Below are 16,833 nucleotides of genomic sequence, written 5' to 3' on the forward strand. Positions count from 1 at the left end.
AATTAAGTTAGGTAACAGAATACGTTAACAGTTGACGTATTCAATACTCATATACATATTATTATAAATATTTGTTTAATTAAATTATTCGTTTGATTTCGAGTCAGCAACAATATATTAACACATTATTATGATATTATAATGGGTTTATCGTATATTTAATTTTACTTATAATATTTTTTGGCGCGTTATCTGCTTGAATGACACTTAAAATCACACAAATCATAATATATAATAACATGGCTGGCTGTGGTGCATTGAAAAAAAAGAACCTATCATAACAAATCAGCTCTGCTTTAGATACTTTGCAGGGACACATTTTATATACTGACCAGTGAGCACTGTCTAGTACATTATTGCATCAACTTGCTATTCGAACTATTCAGTAAATAAATTAAAACGGTACTGAAATGAGCTTAAATACATCATGATTTGTAACATTGCACACATTAATTTGTAGGTATTAATACTTTCCTCAATAACTCAATCGTAACGTCAAAAGAACAAATTTAAAAAAGCAAGTAAGTGGATGTCGCTCTGCTGTACAGTAGGTTACAAGTAGGACAATGTATAATGGATTGTATTAAACTTGAATTCAATGGTATAATATCATTGTATAAGAAAAACGATTCTGAGCGGAGACGGTTTATCAGTCTGGATTTTTTAAATTTTTATTATTTATTATAGCCTTTAAGACTTAAGTAGAATTAATATTATAACATTATAATTTTTTATTCGTTGCTACGGTGAAAAACAAATCGTTAGAAACTAAAATCCCATTTTAAGCGGTTTTTCGTAATTTATCAGTAGTTTTTTCCCGTGGCATTAAATAACTATTGAGAAAAATCGAAAAATTACCTCTCTAAAGTACCATCTTGGTCTAATTTTCTAAAAGATGAGGTGCTATATGTTGAAATTGAAGCACTCCATCTGGTAGAAATTTTGTATACAGGATATAAAAAAAAAAAATAAATAACACCATTGTAAAACAACTAGTTTCCTCGCTCCGCTCAGAATCTAACATATACGTTTTATAATATGCAACACATAAATTGTACAATAATATTATATAATTTAAAGTCAATAATTATAATATAAACCATTATAACTATAAAAATTATCCAAGTTTTATTAAATGTATTTTTTCGCATGAATATATCTCATTGTCTTCAAACGCATAATCCCCGAATCTACAAAAATATATTCATTGAGTTTACTAGGAAGTCGGAAGTCCTACTCAAAGCATACATAACTGTTTAAATAATGTAATTATGATAATTGTCCTTTTGATGCAATTCACAATTATGTAAGTCAATGCAGCACTGTTAGAAAAGTGCCTTTATTTATAAATTAATTAATTGCTGTCGACTGTCATATATGTAATCAGTAATCACGAAGTGAACAATTAACGTACACAACGAGAATATCGGTGAACTGAACATGAAATTCATTTGAATATAAAACAGTAAAAATACTAAATAGAACGAAAATAATTTGACCAATGATAGGTACAAAACTATTTAAATGACGATTTAAGCAATTTGGTGTAAATGTAAGTACGTCAAAAATAATGTTTAAAAAATAATTATAATATCTGTAATGACGATACTTTCCCGATCAAAAAACAAACACCAAAAAAAAAAACACAGAGGAACCCCGAAGTGATTTATCCAATGTTTTTTTTGGTCGAATTTTACTTTTTTCATACGAATTATGAGGTATCAAAATGCCATTATAACATTTTAAATGGGTAAATATAAACATCTTTATTGACTATACACTATAATATTATAATGTAGTTTAATGCCGCAATGACAACCTAAGGTTCCAGCACCCCATCAAAAGTCAAATATTTATCATATAAAATAATTTTACCCCGAATACTGACATGGGTAGTCTGCCTGTCACAGATAACCTTTAATGATTTTCGATTTTAAGTTATAATAAAATTTGACTCCGTCTACATTATCCATCCAATTGAGATATTCCGATAATAACACGTGTAAGTCTCGAAAATGCATAATGGTTTTTTCTTTTATTTCTTTTTTTTTTTACTCAGATTCGGATAAGTGACTTTTTGAGTTCAACCGTAATTGCTGGAGCCTTTTACGCGGTTGAAATGCTTAGAGCATACCACGGATATACATATTATATAATATATATACAACCAAGAGTTTCTCGGGCCAGGGCGTCTCAACATTGCAACCGTTCAATATAGATTGTATTGTGCACCCCAAACCATTTTCGAGAGATTGTTCGACAAAAATCCATTAGACGGGGCGTGTTTGGAATACGTTTTATTGGCGTTGAAATCTATCGCCAACGAGTGTTGATTTGATGCCAAAAAGTGGTTCTAAAATTACCGAACGGTTGTACGACTCTAAAAAGTAAATTAAGTACATTTACCAAAAAAATTACGAAAATTAAATATTTCTTTTCAGTCCATCCAATGTGAATATTGAAAATTGAAAATTTAATTCAATATTTAATCAAATTTAATGATTCACATTTTATGATTTAAAAAAAAATCAATAACTGATCGAAATCATAATGTACTTCATCGACATAACACAAAAGAACATCTTTACATTTACCTTATAGTCAACCAAAAAGGTTTTAAAAAATGGAAAAATAAACTAAAGTGCATTAATTTAGACTCGCAATAACTTCATATTTAATTGAGAATAATGATATTAATATTTTACTTAACATAATTATTATAACTCGATACTAGGACAATATTCAATGTTTATAACATTTCAAATTTTCTCCAACCAAACTTCAGTGATACAATTTTTATAGTAACCCTAATAATGATGAGTATGTTCATATTTTGGTGGTTGATGGTAAAACAGGTTTACTCGTGTTAACTACAGTGGGTAGTTAATTTAATATAAATCCAAGAACATTGAGACTAGAAGATTCTATTTTGATATTATTTAGGTCCACCACTAATAAAATAGAATCCAAAATTGTAACATAATAGAAACCCTTCGGGGCACTCGTTTGATATAGTACAGCAGGACCCTCTCATTAGTACTATTTGCTGTTGTCTTCTGAAAGTGCCTATGGGTCACATTGTTTTAAATTGATATAAGCTAACTCTAGACAACTTTTATTCGTATATGTTTATATATGAACGTAAACGTGACTTCTGCGGCCCAAAGAGCTCTACTTGTGTAGTCACATACACGAAAAAGCTATGATAGAGATTAAAAAAAAAAAAAAAATATAGAAGCTACTAATAAACACGCAGAGTTCGTTAGAGTAGTTTACGAGGGTTTCGTGTATGCAATTATAGCCAACATAGTCAGACGTGCTATTTGTCGTGTGCGCCGATGGTTTCAACTTTTGAGACAGGAAACTAAATTTGTTCCACGTCATACTTAATGCAGGACTCGGGAGTCGATGCCTATAGAAATGTCAGCTGTGTATTGACACATTTTTATGAATTTTTTCGACTGATTGTTATGTGCGCGTAGTTCTGTAATAAAGAATTGAGTACAACGAAAGTGTATAATAAACTATAGTATAATATCTAGTTTGCAAAACAAGTCAAGAACGTCTTCACGATTATATCTAACCCTGTCCAAAAAACAATGAAGTACGCAGAAGACTTAAACACCAGTTCTACCAATATGCTATAACTTTTAAATTAGATAAATAAAATATAATAATATTATATTAGTACGTTTTGTGAACGTTTTAATGAATAAGCTATACAATTGTCTACATCTGGGATCGTAGGTATACTGAAGGCGTTTTGTGTTTTATATAAAAGTTACCGTGTAATATAATAAGAAGTTATGATAAACAAAAAACGACCCAAAATACTGGAACATTAAGTTTTCAACGGAAATAAAAATAATTAGTTCTCTCATGAGGTAATATAGTGGTAATTAATGCAATGTGCAGACGACAAAAGTTTTCAAAGTATCTGTATGAAAAATAGTCGAGGCAAAACGTCAGCAGTATGAAACAAGTTAAATAAAATCACAGCATAATATTTACGAACGTGGTGGTTAATAATAAAGGGAAATGATAGATAGAAATAATATATTTCACGGAAAATATAATAAAATATAAGACTTTTTTTTTTTTCTTTCGAATTCGATGGAGGCTGCGTACAGATGTAAAAGTAGCACATACGTGCAGTATAATAATTCCTATAATAATCATGGAAATGTTGAAAGATATTTGAAAGGAAGTTCTTTAATTTAATTTACATCTGCTCTCGAAACAGAAATAAAAAAAAATGGCATAGGATTTGAATTTAACACAAAGGTGGACCAAGGATAAACAGAATTACCATAAATATGAAATACCGATGCATGGAAATGTGTGTATATACTATATAGTATATATATTATAATATACGCGTATATGGAAATAAATAAGGGCTTCCTGAAAGAGTTTATTTTAGCAATGACTTAAAGCGCGCCCCTAATTAGATTTTTTTGCAATCCACACATGCAATATAATTTGACGACAAGAAATTTCGTAGGCAGTCTTCAAAAAAAAAAAAAAAAAACGAAACAAGTAAGAAATAATTGCAAAAAATAACATTATAATATTTTGAATTGAATGAATAACGATAGAGGACTTTTGTAAAATTAAATTACAATTTGATGAATTCTAATAATTATCTCAGAGGTAGATTTTAATTGTAACAACAATTTAGTTAATTTGTATAACTTTGATACTTTAGAGTTAGTAGTTAGTTATAGTTATAGTTATTATAGAGTTATTTAACTCTCCAAGTTTGATACACATCCACAATTTCAAAAAATGTATGGTTATAAAATCTTACTATTTAAAAATCTGAATTTTTTCCTACCTATTTAATCTATTATATTATTTATAAAAATACATTTTTATGTCTATATACAATTAAGGTTATAAGTTTAAAAAAAAAAATGTATTGGTTTTCGAAAATATTTTAAAATATCATTCCGCATACTTGTACATAATAATATAATAGGTATATATTTACGAATAAATCAAATTATTTTTCAAATGTAATATCCCTTGTTCAGCAATAAATAATTCAAAAAATAATTCAACACCATTAATTATTATTGAAATGGTTTTTTGAACAGAAACACGGTAATCTATATTTTGCATTTTATTTATAACTTAATTTTTATCATAGCATCAAATATACATTATTTAATATAGAATTTATCGTCTACAATTTAGAATGTTTTAGAATAGTTTTTGAATCATTTAAAAGGTTAGGTTACAATAATTTTTTTAAACTCTGTGAAAATCTGCGTTATTATTTCATGTACTTATAATATTATTAATTATAAAGTATACTTTATGATTTTTTTCATTAATGTTTGTACTTTATATGAAAATGTGTATACTAAAAATGTAAGTCTCACCACTTGGCTTATTTTGAATTAAAGTATTTACATTTACTTTTTTTTACTTTTTTTCATCTTTGGATTAATTACACTAGACCAAAACAAATTAAATAAAACATTAAAAATAAAATAAAACTTTTAACCTATACTAACGGCTAACCTGCATTTTCACCTAATTTAAATTGTATTTTTTCACATTGAATTCACAAATTTTTAGGAACTCAATAATGTTAGTTTCAAAAACAAATATTATTAAAACAATACATTCGTGTATATTATTGTTCTATTTGTGCACCAGTGTGTTTTAGAACATACTTAAGTACAGGTTTCCTTTTTTAATGTCTAAATCTCAAAACCAAATGATTTATAACTAAATTCTCTTTAGGATTAAAGTATACGTTATATTATAAAGTATATACATAAATATAATTTGCATAATTCTGTCGTTTATACATGCATATATATTTTTTTCTTTCTATGTGTTAACAATTTTATTTATTTCGAATTCGTGATCTAACCAAAAAATACCCTAAACACATTGTATAAATGAAAGGAAAACAGTGGGTGTATACGTGGACGTTTGGGAAAACCCGTATGTTTTTTGGTGCTTTTGTTGGCGTACATTGTGTCAGAATAATGAATGTAGTTTGGGACAAACGGGCTGAGGGATTAGAAACTCGCGGCAGAGCTGTAAAAATATACCCTCTCGTGTTGTTTTTCTACTGCGCAGAGATAAATACGTGTTTTTTCGGGGGTCAAATAATAAAGCGACGGTAATATTTCGAAATATTTTTATGGCCACGGCAGACGCATCACTCTGGGATATATTGAAATAACAAAAATGTTTTCAAAACCGTTGGTTATATAACCGTACTAATATTTAGCGAGGAAATTATAAAGGTAATTGATTTTTTTTTTTTTTAATTTCTTACAGTTACGAGTTCAACTTTCGTGTGTAGTGTGTACATTACATTAAATAGTAAATGAAAAAATGAAATAATACATTTCACAATAACATTGATGTCTGTTGATAATATTTGAACATATTTAATTTCAAACGTAGACAGATATTAGAAGTTGAATTTGTCATGCCAAGCTCAATTATTATGAGTATATTCAAAAGTGTTTTAACACATTGTATAGGCGATCAATTATATAGGTACACGTAAAAATTAAAAAAAAAAACATCTAATCGCTAAATATGACGTAAACATTTTATTATTTATTAATTACTATGGATATTTACTATTTTATTGGTTTCGTTTAAATTGTTTTAATAAATAATATGATATAGCAGAGGAGTAGTAGTGTTCACACAGGTCCTCCTCTGCTGTCGGTTCAAACGGAAAAAAAAAAAATAATAATATGATATCAACAAAATATAATGGGATTTAATACTTACTTGACTTAGGGCCAGTTGTATCATCTCCGATTAAAGTTAACCGGAGTTTAATTGGCCGAATTTGCCCGGTTAAATAATCTGTTATCAGCTGATTAAGCGTAATCGAAGTTTAACCGTAGACGGTACAACACTGGCCCTTAGTGAAACATGATTATTAAATAGTGAATTCTAGTATGTTTTAATGAAATTGAAGGGTTAATACATTTTTCGGGATATATGTATACGACCTAATACAATTTGTTCGTTAAAAATAACGAAATAGCTTTACGGCAGATTCTAGTGCAGATTCTACATGATGCCATTGAAATATCGATTGAAATTTGTGGCCGGTATTCGTATTACCGATAATTTGATTTATGATGTTATTCACATATTATTAATATAGGCAATAGCCTTTTGATTTTGAACTTTATCACATATTTGCTTATATTATGAAGAACATTTAAAAATTATGCCTACTTACGTAGCAGAAATACTAATTTAATGTTATTAAGATAATAAGCCAACTATCACTCTTGAATCCACCTATAGTAACTCAGATCGTATACATTAGGTACCTTAGGGGTTCCACGAAAAAGCTTTTCGAATAAAAGACCTTTCGTTAGTGTAATGAAGAAAATGGTCAGACCACATTCATATCACTGTAGTGTATAACATGTATGGGTTAACCTGAAATATAAAAATATTTACATATCTTTGTTATTTAATGTGTTCAATGTCAGAATTTACATTTGACCTGTATAATTTAGTTTAAATTATATTTTATGTTTGTATTTTTTTTTTACAGAAACTATTATTTTTAATACAACATAGCAATAGCAAAGATTGTATTATTTTTGTTTTCTCATTTGAATATTATTTTTAAATAAAATATAATGATATTATTTTTTTAAAATTTTAATAATCATAAGTTAGAAAATAATATATGAAACGTTATTAAGGTACCTTATCTATTAATTATTGAAACTACCAAATATGTTATAATATTAGTTTATAACGAGAGATCATAATATAATAAAATATTCTTGATTTAAAAATACAAAATCGCTAAATACAATAATACAAATAAATCCAGGTATATGATTTCTAAAACGTAAGATGGTTTCTATAATCGTAATAATATATTTGTTTTTTGTAATGTACTGTTTGTACTGATATATTAGCTCAAATTGGTTTCCGTATTCCACCTTATTTCTGTACAAAAGATTTGTCTTCCCGGTATTTGTTATCCCACAATACAGCAATATGGCATTGATTCATATTTTCTTAGATCATTAACTATAAACTAACAAAGTCTCCTTGCCATGTCACATTGTTAAATGTATGGGCTACGTTAGGTGAAAAATTATTATTTTTGATACCAATCATTTATTTATTCCTGTGATATAGATTATAAGACCTACGCAACTGTATTTTTTCTTTTTAATTTTGTACATTAATTTAATTTTGTTTTATAATTGTATTTGTTTATAACTTTACTATATTTATGTGTCTATATATGGCAAAAGTCTAAAGAAAATTATACTAAAATAATATTGCTGATTAATTTTCACTGCATATCAGAGAATAAATATGTTTAAAGAATTTTTTTTAAATAAAATTTTTTTATTTATTAGGTCATCATAGAAATTAATTAATTTTTTTCCAATATTTTTCTTTATAACTGAGCAAAATATTCACTATTATTTATGTTCGATTAAAAACATATTTAAATTGAGTAAATGTATTTTAAAAGAACTGCAAACCACTAAACAGTATAATATATTGTATTAAATAGTCCATCCAAATCAAATGAACATTTTTTTGAAACCTGTTCAAAAAATATATATACAGAAAGCTGATGAACTAGAAATCTCTAAAAATATTCATGAACGACAAAATGTACAAAGGAATTTATTTTTGAAATGTTAAAATAAAATATACACATTAAATTACTAAGTATCTTAAGTTTGAGTAAATTTGTTTTAAATTATGTACTAGAATAAAGAAGGATATTATGTTGTTTTATTCATGAAGATAACTAAATTGAAATAAATTTCTGCATAATATATTCAAAGATAATATTATACAAGTATAATGCTGGCACTACATTTTATGTCGATTTCACATCACCAAGCACACAAATATTGGTAAATAAATAAATAAATAATCATTAATCAATAGTACCGAATGTAATATTATGAGTTTTTCAGTTAGGATTGGGAATGTTTAAATAAAATGGTCTGAACAAAAAAGAATGATAAATGATAGTATTATGTTATTTCAAACTTATAATTACCAAAAATATTTGCTATTAGATATTTCATTATTAATTTGAATATATATTATATTTACAAAATATTAAAATAAAAATATATCATTTTAATTGTTTGTATACATTATTTTTATTCTTTATAATATACACGTTTAAAAAATATTTCAATTTATGAATTTGAATGTTTTTTTAATTATTATTTTTTTTTTGTAGGGGAGGGAACTGTAGGTGGAACACGTGTGTGTAGTTTTAGCAGATTTTTTAGTGGGTATCTACCATGCCAGGGTAGGGGGATGGCGGCACTTCTCTCCGGACACCGTGACTTGCCCGAAGAAAAATGCCACCTGTGAACCGAGATTTGAACCAGCGTCGCTGTGCGTCACAACCGACGCCTTAGTCCGCTCGGCCGGGGGTTTCCGTTTTCCGCCAAAATGACCCTCGCCCGTTATCACCATGGCCGTTTTCCGCCAAAGGTTATATTCCGATTTCCGCCAAAAAATATTATTAAAGTATTTAAGATATTTTTTGAGAACTCCTGAACTAAATCCATCAAATAGTAATGATTACGATATTATTATTATTTCATCTCAGCGCTATCCGCTATCAGCCGTTCACTGTCAGTCTGCACCTGTCAGTTGAAACCACGGTGTCAAAAAAAATGTCCGAGAAAATTGAAGTGATAACTAGTAACCGCAGTCATATTATGCTAGTATACAAACATTTTAAATTTACACGTCAAAAGACGGTATTACTCGGTGGAGGTGCTACGAGAAACAGTGTGGTGCTAAACTTTTTACAAAAAATAATAATTATAATTACACCAGATCATTTTTCAGTCCCAGTGAAGTAATGAGTTGTTTTATGGAAGATTTTATGCCACAGTGTCCATCTGATAATCGTGTTCTAGCGTATTCACAATATTTATTGAACAATTACATCTCAAATACAAGTACGTTCCCCCCAAAGTTATGGGCGGAAGCAGTGATGTAGTCGTAATTTTTTTACTGAGTATACGTTTTAATGTGCTTGATATGTAAACGTGGGGGCTTCTCCCCTCCCCCCCCCCCAACCACTATATATACTACGCTATTACTAATGATATATTTATAATTACATACACTTTACTACTACCTTACCGCAATTGAGTCTCTATAGTTTACAATCATACTCCTAAAATATATGATTATACATTTAAATTGCTTATGATTACCTATGTTAATTTCTTAACCCCCCTATCCCCACTTCTTTTTAAGTCAAAAAACCTAAATATTTATTAATATTTATAGCCTTAAATGTATACTCGGTAGTATATAAATTAGGTATCACAACTTTGAATGACTAAAAATAAATGAAAACATCATTTTTTTTAGATCAATTGTTATATTTATGTAATTATTGTGTGACACAGTGTAGGTACAAGGTACATAAAATAATATTTTTTGACAAAATTATTTTCAGTAATGCATGTGACCGTGAATCTCAGCGTCGGCTATCGTTATCGATAAGCTTATAATTTTAGACGTATAATATATATATATATAATAAATAGAAATCCATGCAATGAAGTTAAAAATAGATGTGTAAAATGTAAAAATAATAACAGTTCCTAATGAACATGATAACAAGGATATATGTTTGGTATTATCACAGATTATTTTCATATAATCTGTGGTATTATTGATTATTCGTTAATACTATTTATATTATTGATTTATAGCTATACAGTATACCCGTATACCTGCGTATCACAAATTATTTTATAAGTATACGCATCAACCAAAAACTGGAGAAGTCGTTATACGCCGTATACCCGCGTATACGCCCCACTACACCACTGGGCGGAAGCAACTTCTTCATTAACAAGAACCACGAATGCGTGTGAATCATTTCATTCAGACTTCAATCAATCGTTCTATAAAAACTTGCCTTCAATATTTACGTGGGTTCAGAATTTGATTGATGAGATACAGACCAGTGTATATTGTAAAATGTAAAGTGTGAATCAACTAAAAACTCCACGAAAAATAATTCAGTTAAGACAATTGAAAAATGAAAAATACATATATAGGCATTTAACTAGGTTTGAGTTTGTCAAAAAAGTCTCTTTTTCGTACAGTAAATATTCAAAATGATGTTAATAATCAAAAATATTTTATACTTATACTGTTTTTACACACAATTTGTTTTAATTTTAATTTTTATAATAATGCATTATTTGGACGACAAATTTAATATATTGTATAATATATCGTTTTAATTTTATTGTATATTATAAAAGCGTATACGTTGGGAAATACATTGGGTATACCTATATAATAGGTGAATAATAATAGTAAGATAAGATATAGTCATATAGACAATAGTTTATGATCGATATGTGTGATACAAGGTTAGCCCATACATCAAATTTTGTTCAGGGGTTCTCAAAAAATATCTTAAATACTTTAATAGTATTTTTTGGCGGAAATCGGAATATAACCTTTGGCTGAAAACGGCCATGGTGATAACGGGTGAGGGTCATTTTGGCGGAAAACGGTTACGTCCGGATAAACACCTCTTCTTTCACGTTTATAGTTAAAAAAATACTTGATACACTATTCCAAATTTTCGAAATTTGTTGGGCTTATAAATTATAATAGATATAAAATACTATATTATTAAATATTATCTTGTCGGCATGTAGTATGCTAGTATGCATTATCATAAAATATCTGAATTTCATAACCTCAGATACGGGATTTTTCAAATGTTTCCATTAGATGTCTAATATGATGAAAACTTCGTCTATTCAAATTGTCATGAAAATAACTTCATATATTAACGTTAAAACCATAAATTATTATATTAAATCAGCTTAATGAATTTCCTTTAGATAATGTTATTTAATGTACATTAATGGATGAGTAATGCGTTGACAAATACCGGCCAGGCTTAGTTAAGCAAGCCGATATTGGTGGTAGTGCTTGAAACGACCATAGATTCCATTTTTTTCGGAAAAAAAAGAAAGATCATTGAAATTAGTCATCAAAGAAATTCGTCTATATATCTCTGACATTGAATTATCAAATGAACTACCATGCTGGGCTACACACCAAAACTTATTAGAGGTTTCTTAAAAAACGGAAAAAGAATCCCTATACACATAGTCTCCTTTCTCAAGCAACCTTAAACCCTTACTCAGACATCGTAAAAACACACCCCATATCTCCCACTTTACTTGCAGTTTCAATGATACATGTACTGTACATCAAAAAGAAACTACTTGCCACCCTCTAAAAATGTCCTGACTTTAAAATGCTAAAGAAGCAATTATAAACACAGTCATGTTAATTTTTAATGTCATCCCTGAAAATCATTATGTCTAACCTAAAATTCATGTCTTGGAACTGCAATGATATCACACATAAAATACAAGAACTAACAAAATGTATTAAACTCCACAGTACAAACATAATACTGCTTGGTGAAACCCATCTTGCCCCAAAAACACCACTCAAAATTCTGAATTTCCACGTATATCGTTATTATTACCAACCACTATCATGGCAACTACCAAACGGGGGAACTGCAATGCTGATTCGTCGTGCAATAGTTCACCATCACGAAAATACTCCATCAGAGCTCCCACAGTGGCCAGTTTGTTATCGACGGTGACCTAAACTTAGTGTCCCTCGGGGGCTTCCTTGTCACCACTCATGTATTAGTTCTATTTGACACCCCTACGCTAAGATCAGTCACAGTAGCCCTATTTGTTGATGACACCCTCTAGTAAGCAAGTAACCGTAACTACTAATACGCAGTAGTAGCCTTGCAGCGTTAATTAAATCCACGATGGACTGGTTTGTCAATTGGAGAATCCAACTAAACGTCTCTCAGACACCGTTAGCAGTAATCTATTTGGGCCTCCTTTTCAAAATTGCATCATGGAGCTAAGCAACAAAACCAGTACCTGGAATGGAGCCACCACACAAAATACTTTGAAGTGACCCTTAACTATAACCTAAGATTTGAACAACATATTAGAACTATCATCCAAAAAGTGCGTAGAGCCCGGGCGACACTGTATCCCGTACTGAATCATAATAGTGCGGTCCCATTACCAGTCAGATTGTCAATAAATAAAATTCAGCTACGGCCTATCGTAGTATATTTAGCACCAATCTGGAGACACCTTCATTGGTTAGCATACGTGGACCAGGATCGAAGCCTTCCAAAATGTTGCTTTACATACTATGATCGGTGGCGCCCACTACTTGGTAACAAACAAAAACTTCCTCAATTCCACAAACACTTCTGCTCTTCAAGACGAAGCACTCAGACTACCCAAATCCCTTTAACACACGTTATCCCACAGTAAATACCCACATTGATCACAGCTAGCCTAAACTGACCACAATACCATCCATGCAACACGCCAACACCTCATACAGAGTGAAAAGACTTAGCCTGGTGCTCTAGATAGGCCACCGACCGCACAACCAAAGCAAATTGCAAATTACTTCGTAGCATAATGAAACTGCCATAAACATAAAACCATACATTTTTTCGAATTACATTAAAAGAAAGACGTATAGTAGTCATTATGTTTCTTTACTAAATAATTATTTACTGCCGTTTGGTATTCATATTCCAAAAAATAAATAGCTGTCTTACACGTAGTTTCTAATAAAATCATGATTATATTAACCAGTATTTATCACGTATTAATTTGGTTGGATTAGGTAAATCAACAATATATAATTTTAATTAATTAGAATCAATATCAAACTGCACAGGCTATAACTATAACAAGACAAGCCGGGGTCCATTAACGAGTTTATTTCAAACCGTAACCGATTAAAATGTATGGAGTTTATGGAGAGAAGCATTAAATTAATAATTTATTTATTTTAATATTGAATTCAATATTATTAAAAGCTAAAAGTACCAATAAAGGTAAGTATTTTAAATACATACATTTATATATTATGTACTATTTATTTAATCAGTAATAGTCGTAAAATCATATACATACTATCATATCGTCTATATTGCATTAAACATATGATGGGGTTCTGTAAATTCAATAAACTGTCATATAAACTAGAATAGAACAAAACGCCAAGCGCTGAATATAAGAATATAATATATTATATATATTGTTAAAGTAATACCGTATACCAGGTATAGCCTATTTGCGGTACGTTTGTACGTTTGCAATTAGAGTTGTGACTGCGTTCAACGCGTTGAAACGGAAAAAATACGTACTTGGGTTTTAAAATGGTAAAGCGCAAATAAAAAAACGTAGTGTGCTAAATGTTGCTAACATTGATTCATTTTCCTATACCTATAAAATGTTTAATTTTCATGATGTTAATTGTATTGCAAATTTAAAATCCATTTTTCATAAAAAAAAAATGTATAATATATCCGCAAGGCGGTGTCTGGTAATTTCAAAAACAGCGTGTTGTTCACTGAACAATTTGTACTTGTGTATAAATTATTTTTTGTATTTTTTTTTATTTCAATATGCTTTTTAGATTGTGTTTTTTTTTCATCCAAAAAATTCTTTGATTATAACTTTTTAGAAACGCAAAAGTGATAAGTGAAAAAATTACTTATTGTCATTTGCTCTGACATTATTATGCATCATATTATTGTATAGATATAAATATATAATTATAATATTATGTTACTCACATTTAATGAATAATAGTTTGACAGTGACTAAATTGATTGCGAATCTGAAATAAAACAAAATACTTATATCAATAAAAAAACAATAATCATTAATATAATACAAACAATTTATAAGTGTAGTATTTAATAATATATTATTATCTACGACATAAATGTCATTGTAAGATCGCAAAAAAGTATGTACAAAATAAACCATATTATGTTATATTATATCATAACATGAATTATAATAGTTGGTCATTTTTTTTTTAAATTAAAATATGGGAAACGAACTTCGCTGATTTCAATAAACATAAATAAAAAGAAAAAACCCTGAACAGAATCTTGAAAAAACTAAGATCCCCATAGACCAAACTCGGCTTGGGGCTCCAAAACTTCCATAATTTAAAATATTCACTGGCGTATGGTTTTTACTTGATTTGTCTTTTTATCATATAAACGAGCTACGGAAGTCAAACACACGACAACGATAATTCCCAAGTGAATTTACAGACTATTATATTGTCTAAAACAATATATATTTTGGCTGTATGTGTTTTTGTTCAAAAAGTTTCAAGTCTTAGATAGTTAATAATTTATATTGAAAGTAAAAATATTCAGTTTAAAATGCTCATTAAATCACAATGTTATAAGTAGATTATTTTCAAACATATAAAAATGGTTTAACAATTAGAATAATATAAACTATTATCAAGCCGAAATACAAATCTTAACACATCATAACTTTAATAATGAATTGAACTAGAAAAATATTTGATTTTATAATGAGTAATCCTACTTATAGTTATATTCATTATAAACCCTTCAAACTTTTATAAACCAAGTTGGGTTTATCAATCACTGTTAAACAAATATTTATATTTTATCAGTTTATTCTGTTGCATTCAAATATATGTTATCTTTATCTATTGGGTGTCATATGTTTATTAGTTTGATTAAAACAGACGGTTATTTCAATTTAAAATTTAAATTGCGATAATTATATTTTTGTTATTTTTTTCTAAAAAAAAAAACACATAAAATATATGACAATTTAAGATAAAAATACTTCTAAAAAAAACAACAGTTGCAATTCTTTTTAACGAAAAATAAAATACATGTACATATCAATTTAAATTCTACAGCCAAATAACGTCACAAATTATGAATAAGATAAACATATTTTTTAATAAATTTCATAATTACGTTACAATTAAAAAAGGTAAACTGAAAATCTACAGAAAAACATAAAATTATTACTACTCCTCTATTTAAAATAATATCTTAACAAAAATATAATTTATAAATGTATTAAATAATCTATAAACCAATGCCCCTAACGATATGCCACTAATTTAAAATGCATACACATCATATTAATCTTATATGCAAATGTTAAATTATGTTTTATTTAAATTATCAAAAATCAAAATTTATAACGGTATTAAAAAATTGACTGTTATTTTATTATTATTTGACTACTTGCCTAAAAATCATGGATACAAAAGTAACTAATTTAACTGAGAGAAATATTTTTCTTTCAACCATTTAATAGTCTTCATTAATATTTTATATCTATAATTTAAAAGAAAATCCTGATTTACAATAACTTTATTATATTTTTTAACCATTGATTATTCTCATGATTTTAACTATTCGTGGGCTCAACACCAGAAGATGCTAAATCAAAATATTAAAATGTCCAGGAGAACAATTTTAAATTTCAAACAGCCACATCTTCATTAGTAGTGAATGATTTTCAATTATTCTTAAATCTAAAAACTAACTAAGTTACTTTGCTTTAAGTCTTGTAATTTGGGTTTATTCTAGGCAAAACTTTATATAAAAAGCGATAATGTAAAAGATGTCAGTTGAGTACAAAAAGTTCTACGGATAGACCTTTTGGTTGTGAATATATTTTTTTTTCACTTAGTTAAAACTTTTTTGTTCCGAATTAAATGTATGTTTCCCGGGAAACAAAATTTGATTAAACAAAAGACGATGTGACGTGATGTTAAGACCAAAATAATTTTATGGTACATTTATTTAAAGAGTTTTTAATTTTGTTGAGAAACGAATAATAAACTAATTGTCTTATCATATTTGTATAATAATATGCTGGATACAAATTTACGATTAAAAGCTTAATA

General features: G+C 28.3%; 1 protein-coding gene across 2 annotated transcripts in view; it reads right to left on the bottom strand.

The window, feature by feature from the left end:
- The window catches only part of LOC132945961 (neuroligin-4, Y-linked-like), a 454,653-nt gene that overhangs the window by 412,967 nt on the left and 24,853 nt on the right, over positions 1-16,833 (bottom strand). For both annotated transcript variants that reach the window (XM_061015804.1, XM_061015805.1), the window contains exon 2: positions 14,705-14,748. The gene's annotated coding sequence lies outside the window, so the exon portion shown is untranslated. The remainder of the gene's footprint in view (positions 1-14,704; positions 14,749-16,833) is intronic.

The sequence above is a fragment of the Metopolophium dirhodum genome, chromosome 5, assembly GCF_019925205.1.
Source record: "Metopolophium dirhodum isolate CAU chromosome 5, ASM1992520v1, whole genome shotgun sequence".
Classification (NCBI taxonomy): domain Eukaryota; kingdom Metazoa; phylum Arthropoda; class Insecta; order Hemiptera; family Aphididae; genus Metopolophium; species Metopolophium dirhodum.